At 52.3% G+C, this 11,163-nt stretch overlaps 1 long non-coding RNA gene across 1 annotated transcript; it reads left to right on the top strand.

Annotated features, from left to right (window-relative positions):
* The first annotated feature begins 7,354 nt into the window (after positions 1-7,354).
* Positions 7,355-10,370, top strand: LOC137206471 (uncharacterized). Its single transcript, XR_010934664.1, has 3 exons — positions 7,355-8,103; positions 8,975-9,152; positions 9,736-10,370. It is a non-coding gene; the product is annotated as an uncharacterized lncRNA (long non-coding RNA).
* The last annotated feature ends 793 nt before the right edge of the window (positions 10,371-11,163 follow it).

Raw genomic sequence — 11,163 nt, 5'->3', positions numbered from 1 at the left:
CTGTGCTCCGCAATGGGAGAGGCCACAGCAGTGAGAGGCCCGCGTACCACCAAAAAAAAAAAAAAAAAAATCGCCCTCAGCTGGTGGACTTCTGTGATGAGCAAGCTGCTAGCTTCAGATGGAGGGTAAATAAAATCCCTTCCCGGCGGGCGGGGCTTGGTCGAAGGTTCCAGAGTCCTGTCTGCAGAAGGAGCGGGAACGTGTACAGTCACGGCTCAGACCCGGGGGAAATGCCCTGTCCCCACGAGTTCACGTGGGGAGGAGCCGAAATGACAGAACGGAGATCCCTGTTGTGCGTTTTGCAGTGTCGTGCAGTTCTTCCCCAAGTAAACAGCAATCACATAATAAACTGAGTACAATCAATTATTATGGATATTTCAACCAGAATATGATGAACCGCCACGTACCCATCACCCAGATTCCACAATTACCGGGACCCGCCCCACCCCCTCCAGCTCTCCCCTTTCCCACAACGTATTGAAAGCAAATCCCGGACATCATGTGGATGTTTTCTAAGGCTTCCTCATCACCTCTGAAGTTCAAGTCCCTGCAGTTGTCTCACAGACGCCTGTTTTCTTGTTGCTTTTGCAGAATCAGGATTTAAACAAGGGCTGCCCCACATGTGGTGAAGTCTGTAAAGTCTCTTGGTCGACGTGACCCGCTTTCTTCAGTTGACTTTTCATGCCCTCCCTTGCTGATTCCAGGATCAGTGGTCCTGTGGATGCCCCCCTTTCTGGATTTGTCTGTCTGCTGCCTCACGTGTCACATCCGAATTCCCTCCACCCGGAAGGAGAAGTGGCTGCCACTGGGCGCCCTTGTTGGGGGGGTGGAGTAGCATGAATTAGCTGCCTGTCTTTCCCAGGTGAGACGTGGATTAGGACTCCTTGTCTAGCTTGGCCTCTGTTCCCCTCTTTAACCCACAGTTTATTTCCTGTAGGGCAGTTTCACCCTCTTTATCAATCTTGTTTTTTATTAACATGTTTATTGTGTCTCACTTATTTGAAGGTTCTCTCTCTGAGGCCAAGGACCAGGTCAGGGCTATCTTGCAGGACCTAGAACAGTGCCTGGCATGATATTTGCTCAGAAAATAATTAACAGGGACTTCCCTGGTGGTCCAGTGGTTAAGGCTCTATGCTTCCACTGCAGGGGGCACGGGTTCAACTCCTGGTTGGAGAACTAAGATCCCACATGCCACTTGGCATGGCCAAAAAAAAAAAGAAAGAAAATAATGAACAAATGAATGAAACAGAGGCTGGTCTTAGATGAAGCCTCATGTACTGAGCCCTCAAAGGGCATCTGGGTCCTTGACTGTTTGTATTTCCCTTGTGGTTAAATCCCAAACGGCCCCGGAAGAATCCTTATTTTCTTTCTATCCCTTTCTCTCCACTGCCTACCTGAGGAGATATTCTCAGGGCTAATGAAACCACCGAGGGCTGAGGAGCAAAGCCTTTCCCCGTCAGCAGGGAGCCGAGGCCCATGTGTCTGTTTCCTGCCTCACCTGTGTATCAGACCAAGGAGAGGCAGCTTTATCTTCTGATTGAACCAGTTTCCTACAGCAGCTGTAACCACCTCAGTGCCTGAGAGAAAAGAAAGCATTTCCTTTTTCCAACCTCAGCAAAGCTGCAGCCTCTCGCCTGGTTCCTGGCTTCTTTGCCCCCAAGTGCTGCACAGTGACCACGCCCCACAGAATCCAATTTGGGGTCTGCCTCTCACGGTCCCCAAGAGAGTAAACGTCAGTCCACGTGTCCCTGCCTTAGGAGAAATTAGGAGAGAGGCGATCACCAAAACAAACAGATAACAGCAACGGAAACAAGCTCTGGGCTGACACCCTCCTATCTCCTCGGGGATGGAGGGTCCTCAGATGTGTGTCAAGAACTGTGACCCATCACTGGGGAGAGAAGGATCTGGAACCAGCTCTTCCCTCTGCCTGCAACACCCTGTCCCCACAAACCCCAGGCCGCCCCCTCCCCTCCTTCCAGCTTCAGCTCAGATGTCACCTCATCAGCCAGGCCTTCCCTGGCCTCCTGGCCCACCTGGAACCCACCCCTGCACCCCCTCTCCCATTATTCTGCTTCATCGTCTCCATGGCATCGACCTGCATCGGGTGTGGTGCCTGTTCCCCCTGTGATCTGTCACTGTCCCTCGTCCTGCCACAGTGTCAGCTCCACGGGACCAGGGCCACCTGCTCTGCTCAGGGCTGAGTCCCCAGTGCTCAGAGTAGGCACCAGGTGCATACGTGCTGCGTGTTTGGGTGAATGAATGAATGAGGTCGTGTGCTCACGACCATACTGCTCCCAGGAGGGCAAACTTGGTTCTTGGGCATGATAGGATCTTACTCTCTTATATAAACACACAGATGTACCTACAGTACATAAACCATTGTCTGGTAGTTCTGTAGTATTAAAATTTCATGAGGGGCAATTAGGAGAAAAATGTCTGAAATGGCTCCTTAGGGGTGATAATGAAGTAGAGTTTGAGGAACACTGAATTAAAGGAAAATCAGTTGAAACTGCAGCCTTTTCCTCCCACATTTTGCCAAGGCCCTGGTAGGAACTCAAGATAAGTGAAAGTATGTAAAACAGTCCCGGGCATTTTCCTGGTGGGGAAAAGAACAGAAGGGCCTCGTTGCTTTGGGGAAACATTTTTTTTTCCTGCCAAGGGACAGACTTACAAAGGATGATATTTACATTTTCCTGAAGCCTCTAATTTTCTCATTTATCATCTGTCAGCGCCCGAGGCCCCTCCACAGCACGTGGAACGCTTGCTCGCATCTATTGATCCCTCTACCAAACAACGTCTCGGTCACCGGGAGAAACTCGTTCCTGTTGCTGAGGCTCTAATTTCATCCATGAAAGCCACACTGTGCTGTCCTCGCAGGTGGGATCTGGGGGCGTCTCCTGCCACCCTGAGCTCTGCGTCCCCCGAGCTCGGGCTCCTGTAAGACAAGGGAACCGTGGAAACCTTCCCGCAGCCCGTTCCTGAGAACGTGAGCAGAGCGGCTTGCATGAGGGTGGACGTGGACCAGGGCTTCGGGAGTGAGGCCGGGGCTTCTGGAACTCTTGACCCCGCTTGCTGGACTCACCCAATGGGGACCTTGACGGAGGGGCTTTAGCCAGCCAGAGGGAAGGCAGAGCGGGCTGGTGCCTCTGCCCCTAGGAGAGGTCTCAGGGCGCCAGGGAGGGCTTCCCCAGGGTCCCTGAGAACCCTCTTCCCTTTCCTCACTATCAGCTCACCCCAAGCCGCTAACAAACACCAGCCTCTTTAGAGAAATTCAGTTCGACCCTCAGGGCAGTGGTTCCCGGGCTCCAGCTGCCCCTGTGGCACTGTCCCCACTTCACAGGTGAAGGACATGAGTGAGGGAACCACCCGAGGTCACGTGGAGCCGGATGTGCCGCACCTTGGAAACCAAAGGCCAGTGTGCATCTGAGTCAGGCAGGCGCTAGGGGACAATGAAGCTTTTGTGCGGATGCAACTGGGGGAGGGGCCAGGGCGGGGGTGGGGTGGGACAGGGCTTCCCTGCAGGGTCTGCAGCACAGGCCTTAGTGAGCATGTTCAGAAAGGGACACCGGAATGTTGGGCCACAGCACAGCAAAGTGGGTGCTGCAGTAAGCACCTACCTAATGCGGCAGGTGCTCAGAGACACTGCTCTAAGCCAGCCCAGCACCTGGTGGCTCGTGCTGTGCCCCCCACGGTGTCTGGAGCTGGGACAGCGCCTGCGGAGGCCTCAGTGCTTCCTGGGCTGCTGTAGGTTGACTCGTGCTGTCCTGAGAGGACATCTGTGCTCTGACCCCTCACCTGGCTGCTCTGCTGCTCCCAGGTCCCTCACGTCACCTTTCCCAAGTGGACATGGATTCCAGGGACAGGCCACCTACGGAGCCACCGAACAGAAGTCAGTTCCCGTCGGGCACTGTGCTTCCCAAGCTTGGGTCACTCAAGGGCACCTTCACAGTCATTGCTCATTGTGGCGTCCACGCTGTTATCTTATTTAATATTCACCTTTAAGCCAGACCAACTCCTAGTTTTCTTAAATAAATCCATTCTTATGGTGCGACCTACTTCAACCTCTTGACCAATTTTAACAGAATTACAGGTTTGATGAACAAGCTGGAATATTTTCTGCCCCTTCTGTGGGCTCCTAAGATCATCTCCTCTACCACCAGGGGCGTGAAAACCAGCCTTTTAGGAGAGTGTCCTTTCTGCTATGGGGGTGGGGATCTGCAGTCCCGTGAATCGTGGCTACAGGACCTCACTCAGCATGGGGAGCAGAGGCTGCCCACGATTCCACCAGCACCGATGGAACCCACACACATTTCCTGATGCCTGCTCTGTGCCTCGTGTGCGTGGCGTCGACATTACCTGACATAGAGACAAGGCGAGTCATGCTCAGTATCCCGGGCTACTTCACAGCAAGACGCAGACCCCAGGGCTGAAGGAGAGGTCGACATAATTCGGTCCGACCTCTGTTTTAGAGACTGCTCACCTGGAGTCAAAAGCTGGGAAGGGACGGGTTTGAGGTTACACAGCTGTAAGTGATGGAACCAAAAGCCACTTCAATCCTCGGACTCGTTTCAGAGACCCCACCACACCCTCACTGGTCCTGCTCCCCTGCCTGTGAGCCCCCTTTTTAAGTAAATGGATACATGATCACCAAATCAAACACTGTTGAATCTGTCTGTTCCCCGCCCGTCTCTTTCCAGAGACATCTACAGTATTCCTTTAGCCGTTTCTGCAAGTTTCTTCCAGGTCTTGTAAGAGTGAGCTATTGGTGGAGCTTTCAAGCTGTGCTGGTGTCTTTCAAACGTCTGCACCCTTGATGAGGGGTCAGCGTCCCTCCTCCACCCGCACCCCACCTCCCACCACCCTCAACAGGCTAATCATGATTTTAATTACGTCATAAGCAGCATTTATGTCACGTGACCAGGTAGATGTTATTCACTGCAGAGCCCTTTTTTTTTAAAGATTTTTTTGATGTGGACCATATTTTTTTTAATTTTTGAATTTTATTTTATTTATTTTTTTATACAGCAGGTTCTTATTAGTTATCCATTTTATACATATTAGTGTGTACATGTCAATCCCAATCTCCCAGTTCATCCCACAACCAGCCCCCCCACCCCCACCCCGCCGCTTTCCCCCCTTGGTGTCCATACGTTTGTTCTCTACATCTGTGTCTCTATTTCTGCCCTGAAAACCGGTTCATCTGTAGATGTGGACCATTTTTAAAGTCTTTATTGAATTTGTTACAATATTGCTTCTGTTTTATGTTTTGGGTTATTGTTTTTTTGGCTGCGAGGCTTGTGGGATCTTAGCTCACTGACCAGGGATTGAAACTGCATCCCCTGCATTGGAAGGTGAAGTCTTAACCACTGGACTGCCAGGGAAGTCCCATGCAGAGCCCATTTTCTTTTTTATGCATCTTTTGCTCTCCCAGAGTTAATAATTTCCTTGTTCTTTTTACTTGCAAAATTGCTTACATATACTTTGTTCTCTTTAAATTCTCCAACATTTTTCATCCAGTCCAGTGTTTTCCAAGCTGTTTTGACTGCAGCCGACCATAAGAAATATATTTTACAACAAGGCCTGGCATATGCACACACACACAATATAGGAAGCCAAAACTTCACAAAACAATATTCACTTTCATGGTAAAGGATATCCTTTGATAGTTTCTACTTAATTCTGTTATTTCATGTTTTAAAATGCTGGTCGAGGCTCATGGAATTGATGTCAGGCCCCGCTAAGGTGGCTCGATCTGCCCTTTGGGAAGCTCCGCACTAGCTCAGCTCAGCCCCGCTCTCCCCGGGCCCCCAGCTCCTCTCTGGCAGGGGTGACTCTCCTGTGACCGACCAGCTCTCATCTGGAGACTTTTCTTTTTTCCTCTTCAGGGATGATCAACTTTTTGATAAACTCCATGTCTTGTTTTTCATTGATTTTCTGCTTTCTGTGACTCACTTCCAAATTATTTCTTTTTCACTGAGGAAAAGAAATTTGTAGTGACTCTCCAGCCTATTTGATTTGGTCACCTTTTCTCCAGTAACAGAAAAATAAAAGTGGGAAGGAGACAGTTACAATAGGAAGAAGCCAGAGAGCAAATAGGAGAATTGATTTACGCATGGTTTTGGTTCTGCACGAAGCCAACGATACTGAAAAGCCAGGCCTCCAGCCATGTATCATTTCTGCCGACACCCAGACGATGGAATGAAATGTTCACTGTGGCTGTAAATCAGTGTCTCACCCTCAGCAAGCTAGACTTTCTGGGCAGGATAAGTCTTTTATTTTATTTTATTTTATTTTTGTGGTACGTGGGCCTCTCACTGCTGTGGCCTCTCCCGTTGCGGAGCACAGGAGACGTGCAGGCCCAGCGGTTCACGGGCCCAGCTGCTCCGCGGCATGTGAGATCTTCCCGGACCGGGGCACGAACCCGTGTCCCCTGCATCGGCAGGCGGACTCTCAATCACTGCGCCACCAGGGAAGCCCAGGATAAGTCTTTGTGGTGGAGACTGTCCTGAGCATCGTGGGATGTTTAACAGCATCCCTGACCTCTACCCATGAGATCCCAGTAGCCTCCCTCCCTTAGTTCTGACAACCAAAAGTATTTCCAGAAACTGCCCGATACGCCCTGAGGGCAAAACCACCCCTGGCTGGAATCTCTGCTCTGAAGGTCTGGGCTCTGCCTGCGCCTGTGATTCCAGGCAGCATCATGGCCTATTGACGATGCATCAGGCGGAGCCTGAGTTGGTCGATCGCATCCTCCAGAAGCCGCAGCAGGGGTAATGAGCAGACGCCTGTCATTTACCGCCTTGGTTGTGTGTGGGACGCCACGGGGACTCGTGCAAACCGGCAGCCCAGGGCCTGCTCCAGGCCAGCTCTCCACTGACTCAGCGCTCCTGAGGACTGATCTCGGCCTCCTCTGAGTTATTATAAAGTTATTAAAAACTAAAATCATTGATGGCCCGGAACTGACTCTGCCTCTTCTTAATAGGCTCACTAGCAAATTACAATAAAAATAACCTGGGGCTTATGAAGCTATTAGTAAAATGGGCCATTTACTGTCACCTGGGGACATGTTACTGTACTGTTTCAGCATCAATATCTGAGATGAGGTCCATGGGAAAAGGTGACCAGAGCTGCCACTGAGACAGTTAATTGGCCAAGATGTGTCACTCACCGAGCTGAAACCAAAGTCACAACTACGGGTATAACGTTGACCTAGGAATTCCTTGCAAAAGAGGCAGGAGTGGTTTACTGCAGTGCTGACTGTCCCCTGGGTTCAGAGCAGGCCTGTCCCCGCCCAACAGGCTGAGGCACGGGGAGAGTGGCCGGTCTCTCACCAAGCCAGTGCTGCCGAGTCTGAGTCTGGAACACCAGCGGAGGGACCAAGTCATTCACTCTAATGACTGGAATTTCACCACCATAAACCAGCAGGAGGGCTGATCCGGTGCAGATCAGCGAAAGTGGCATAAAAACGTCGGGCAGCTGGTTAGCAGGGATGCACAGATGTTTGTTTCCTCCTCCTGAGAACTGCCTCTCAGCCTCCTCAAAACAGTGTTCCTGCATTTCCTTTGTCAGCCCGGGGGTGGGTCCCTGGGCTGGAGGCCAGCTTTGGGCCCCTCCACGTGTCACAGTCCCGCTGCCCCTGCTCGGTAATCCCGGGTAAATCCCGAGCCTTCCCCCGGTCAGGAAACACACCCGAGACCTGATTACACAAGATGCAGGAGGAGCTCTGAGCGGAGATGAAATGTGGGGATCGGCCACGTCGTCATTCGTCATCCTGTCTCAGCAAGTTCGTTTGCAGAGAGTAACTTGACAGTCCTTTCAGAATTGGAACAGCCCCACATCATGTGCCCTAGAGGGAGGTATTAATGGATGAGGCGGCAGCCCTGTGGTTCACTTAATTAAAATCACTTGTTCCTGCAATACTTACGGGTTAAGCACTCATCCTGCAATTCCTGCGCCCAGGGCAGGGCTGGAGGGGGTCCTGGGCTCTCTCTGCGGGAGCTGTTTCACACTTGGGCTCCCCACATACTCGGGACACGTGGTGCTTCAAGTCTCCGTGTTCACGCCTGCACGTGAGTGCGTTGTGCGCCGGGAGAGGCTTCACAGGTGCGTGCCGGCACGGGGATGCTGACAGGGGGCTGGGCGGCGGGCGGGCTGAGTTCACGTGGTTCTCAGCTCTTAAGCCCTGAGGCTGGAAGACGATAATGTTCCTTCTCTGCCATCGAGCAGAGCTCAAAGCCAGGCCCACGGACCTGCTCGTTCAGCTCCCCAGTCCTTCCCTGTCCAGATTGGCAGAGAGAATTCCGTTCATGGAGGCCGCACGAGGAAGTCCGTTTGTGGCCCCAGGTCAAGCTGCCTTGTCCAAAGCAGCCTCGGGAGAGACACCGTGTGTCCTCGGCCCCCATGCGATCCTCGCATCTCTGCTTCTGGCTTCTGGACCAGGAGCGGGGGAGGCACGGGATTCATTAGCGGCCACAGATCCCAACACACATTTTAAAAGTTAAACGCGACTCCCAGGTTCTTCTTAGAAGAGTTCTTTATGTGATCAGTCCGAGTGCAGTCTAGTGAGTGTCCGTGGTTTTCACAGTGTGGGTGGTGGGGTCTGGGAGGAGAGGTGTCTTATAGAGACGGTCCTCGCTGGGGAGGAGGAGCCCCGGGGCGGCGGAGCCCAGCTCTGGGGAAGGAGGGCCTTTCTGGCGGGGCTGGGAGGAGCCACTGCTCCCTGGCCGGCTCCGCTGCCCGTCCCGGGTGGGATGTGGGGTCCTTGGGGACGTCACTCAGGGGAGGGCAGCCTCCGAGCGGCAGGACAGAGGAACAGAGGCTGCACCACAGCTGAGCTTGACCCTCCCGTTTGTTCTCCGAGAGGCCCTTGCAGACAGAGGTCTAAACACCCGCCTGCAGGCGGAGAGAGGGAGGCGTTCAGTGAAGAAAGAAACCCCTTGGAAATGTTGTCTGTGAAACTCAGCCTTTGTTGCAGAAATGTGTCCAGGCCTGAGCTAAACGTGGCCGCCCCTGGCCCCTGGGGGAGCTTGGCCCCAGCCCAGCGTCTGTCCTTCACTGAACACAGTGGGCGGTGCCCAGATCGCAGAATAAGAGGCCACAGGAGAGATGCAGGACATCCGACTGGTCCAGCCACCTCCTTGCATGTGGGGCAGGTGAGGCTCAGGGGGCAGAGGGACCCCTCCAGGCCCGCAGGTGATGGGTACAGAGCCGAGGCCCGAGGTCCCAGCCCCAACTCCTCCCTCAGCGCTCTCCCTGCCGCCGGCATCACTCATCGCAGGCCAGGCCTGCGCTGAGCACTTTCTACCTCAGCGAGTTTCATCCTGACACAGGAGCCCGAGATGATCCCCATTCTACAGACGAGGAAGCCAGGCTCTGAGCGGCCGCGTGACTTGCTGAGATCCACAGCTGCTCGTGGCAGGGGTGGGACTGCGACCCAGGACTGTGTGACTCCACAGGGCCCCGCCTTCTCTGCACCCTCCTCAGAGGGAGTATTCCACCCCGTGACAATCAGGTTTTCCTCACATTAAAGAAAGGAAAATGTAAATTGTCAGGAGAGTGATTCTCTAATGAGATGCTCAAGGGAATTTCTACAACTTTGAGCATTAACAGAAATGCTAATAGCTAATATTAACATCTGCCCCTCTGTTGTAAGCACTTTGCTGGGATTCACTGTTTAAACTTTAAACAAACTCATGTGAGATGATTTTATGTGACATCATTACCTCTGTTTTACAGATGTGGAAATTTCATCAGGGAGAAAAGAAATCACTTGCTCCAAAACCCCGCGTCCAGAATTCTGTTTCCCTGGAAATATGTCCAGGATGGGGATTTTCACGCCTATGGGAAGTTGCATTGTTGGGCATCATTGTCCTAATTCTTCACCCTCCCTTCCCTGGATCCTTGGCCTTTGTCACGTGACTTTGTAGGTTTCCCCTCTAGATGTGGAGTCTCTTGTCTCGTTGAGGTTGGATTTGGTTATGTGATTCGCTCTGCCTGATGGGATGTGGGCAGAGGGTTGAATGTGCTTGCCCAGCTGGTCCTGACCTCCTGTGCTCCACCTTCTCTATGAGAAGAATATGCCTCTGGTGTCACTGGTCCTGGGAAGATGAGAGACTCGTGGACAGACCCGGACTCGACCCTTAGCTTGAAACCAAGTAAAGCCAGGCCCGGCCTGGATGTGATGAACCCCAGCAGACGTGTAGACATGAGAATGAGAAATAAATGCTTATTGTTGTTTGCAACTGAGTTTGGGGGCGGTTTGTTATGCAGCTTAATTGGGACGATAGCTAACGGATACAAACCCCTGTGAGTGAACACACTGCAGCCCTCGGAGCATCCACACCACTTGCCCTCAGCACCAGGGAAGGAGCCCATCTTCTCCCCACCACGCCACATGTCCCACTGCCCCCGAGCATCTTCACATTAGACAGCACGTCCCTGACTGCTGTCTTGTGTTGGCACGCATTCCAGGGGACAGGCACCGGCACCTTCTTTTCTGTGTTCATGGAGCTTTACCATCATGTGCCCCGTTTGTTTGTTTCATTTTTCTCTGATCAGATATTCAAGGGCTCATCAAATCCCACTAATGCTGAGAAAGCCTTTCAGACATCATGATGTCCGTTCGTTTTCTACTTTACCAACCATTTTCCACTAAGCCTTTGTCAGTCCTAGAGGCAGCCAGCGACCAGCCAACAGCAGGGGTGGTCCGCCCCTCCGCTCATACATCGCTCTCTTTTCTCATTCACCCTGAGGTCTTTGCTGGAGGGAATCCAGCTGTGACCCCTCCTGATGACTCTACTCGCCGTGGAGTTTATTATTAAGGAATCAGCAGCAGCAGCATCACTGCTCATCTTTGGGGGCAGAAGGCGGGGGGCAAAGCTCCTGCCTGTTAGGATCAGGAAAGACACGGCAGAAATTGCCCACGACCAAGTGCTTCCCCCAGTGGTGCTACGGGGTTGGCTTCTCAGTGTCATGAAACCAATGCATTTCTTAAAAATTTTTTTCCTTAAAGCTAAGCTGAGTTGTATTTCTACTCTTTGCAAAGATTCCTGACTCATACTCACCTGAACTTTCAGGAGTCATGGATTAAAGAAAATGGTGTCATGTCCAGTCAAAATGGCTCCTCCACCCAGGATCCACGACAAGGGGCCTAAGGACTATAAA

Source organism: Pseudorca crassidens, chromosome 15, assembly GCF_039906515.1.
Source record: "Pseudorca crassidens isolate mPseCra1 chromosome 15, mPseCra1.hap1, whole genome shotgun sequence".
NCBI classification, from domain to species: Eukaryota; Metazoa; Chordata; class Mammalia; order Artiodactyla; family Delphinidae; genus Pseudorca; species Pseudorca crassidens.
The sequence above is the reverse complement of the archived record's forward strand: the minus strand, read 5'-3'. Positions and strand labels throughout refer to the sequence as shown.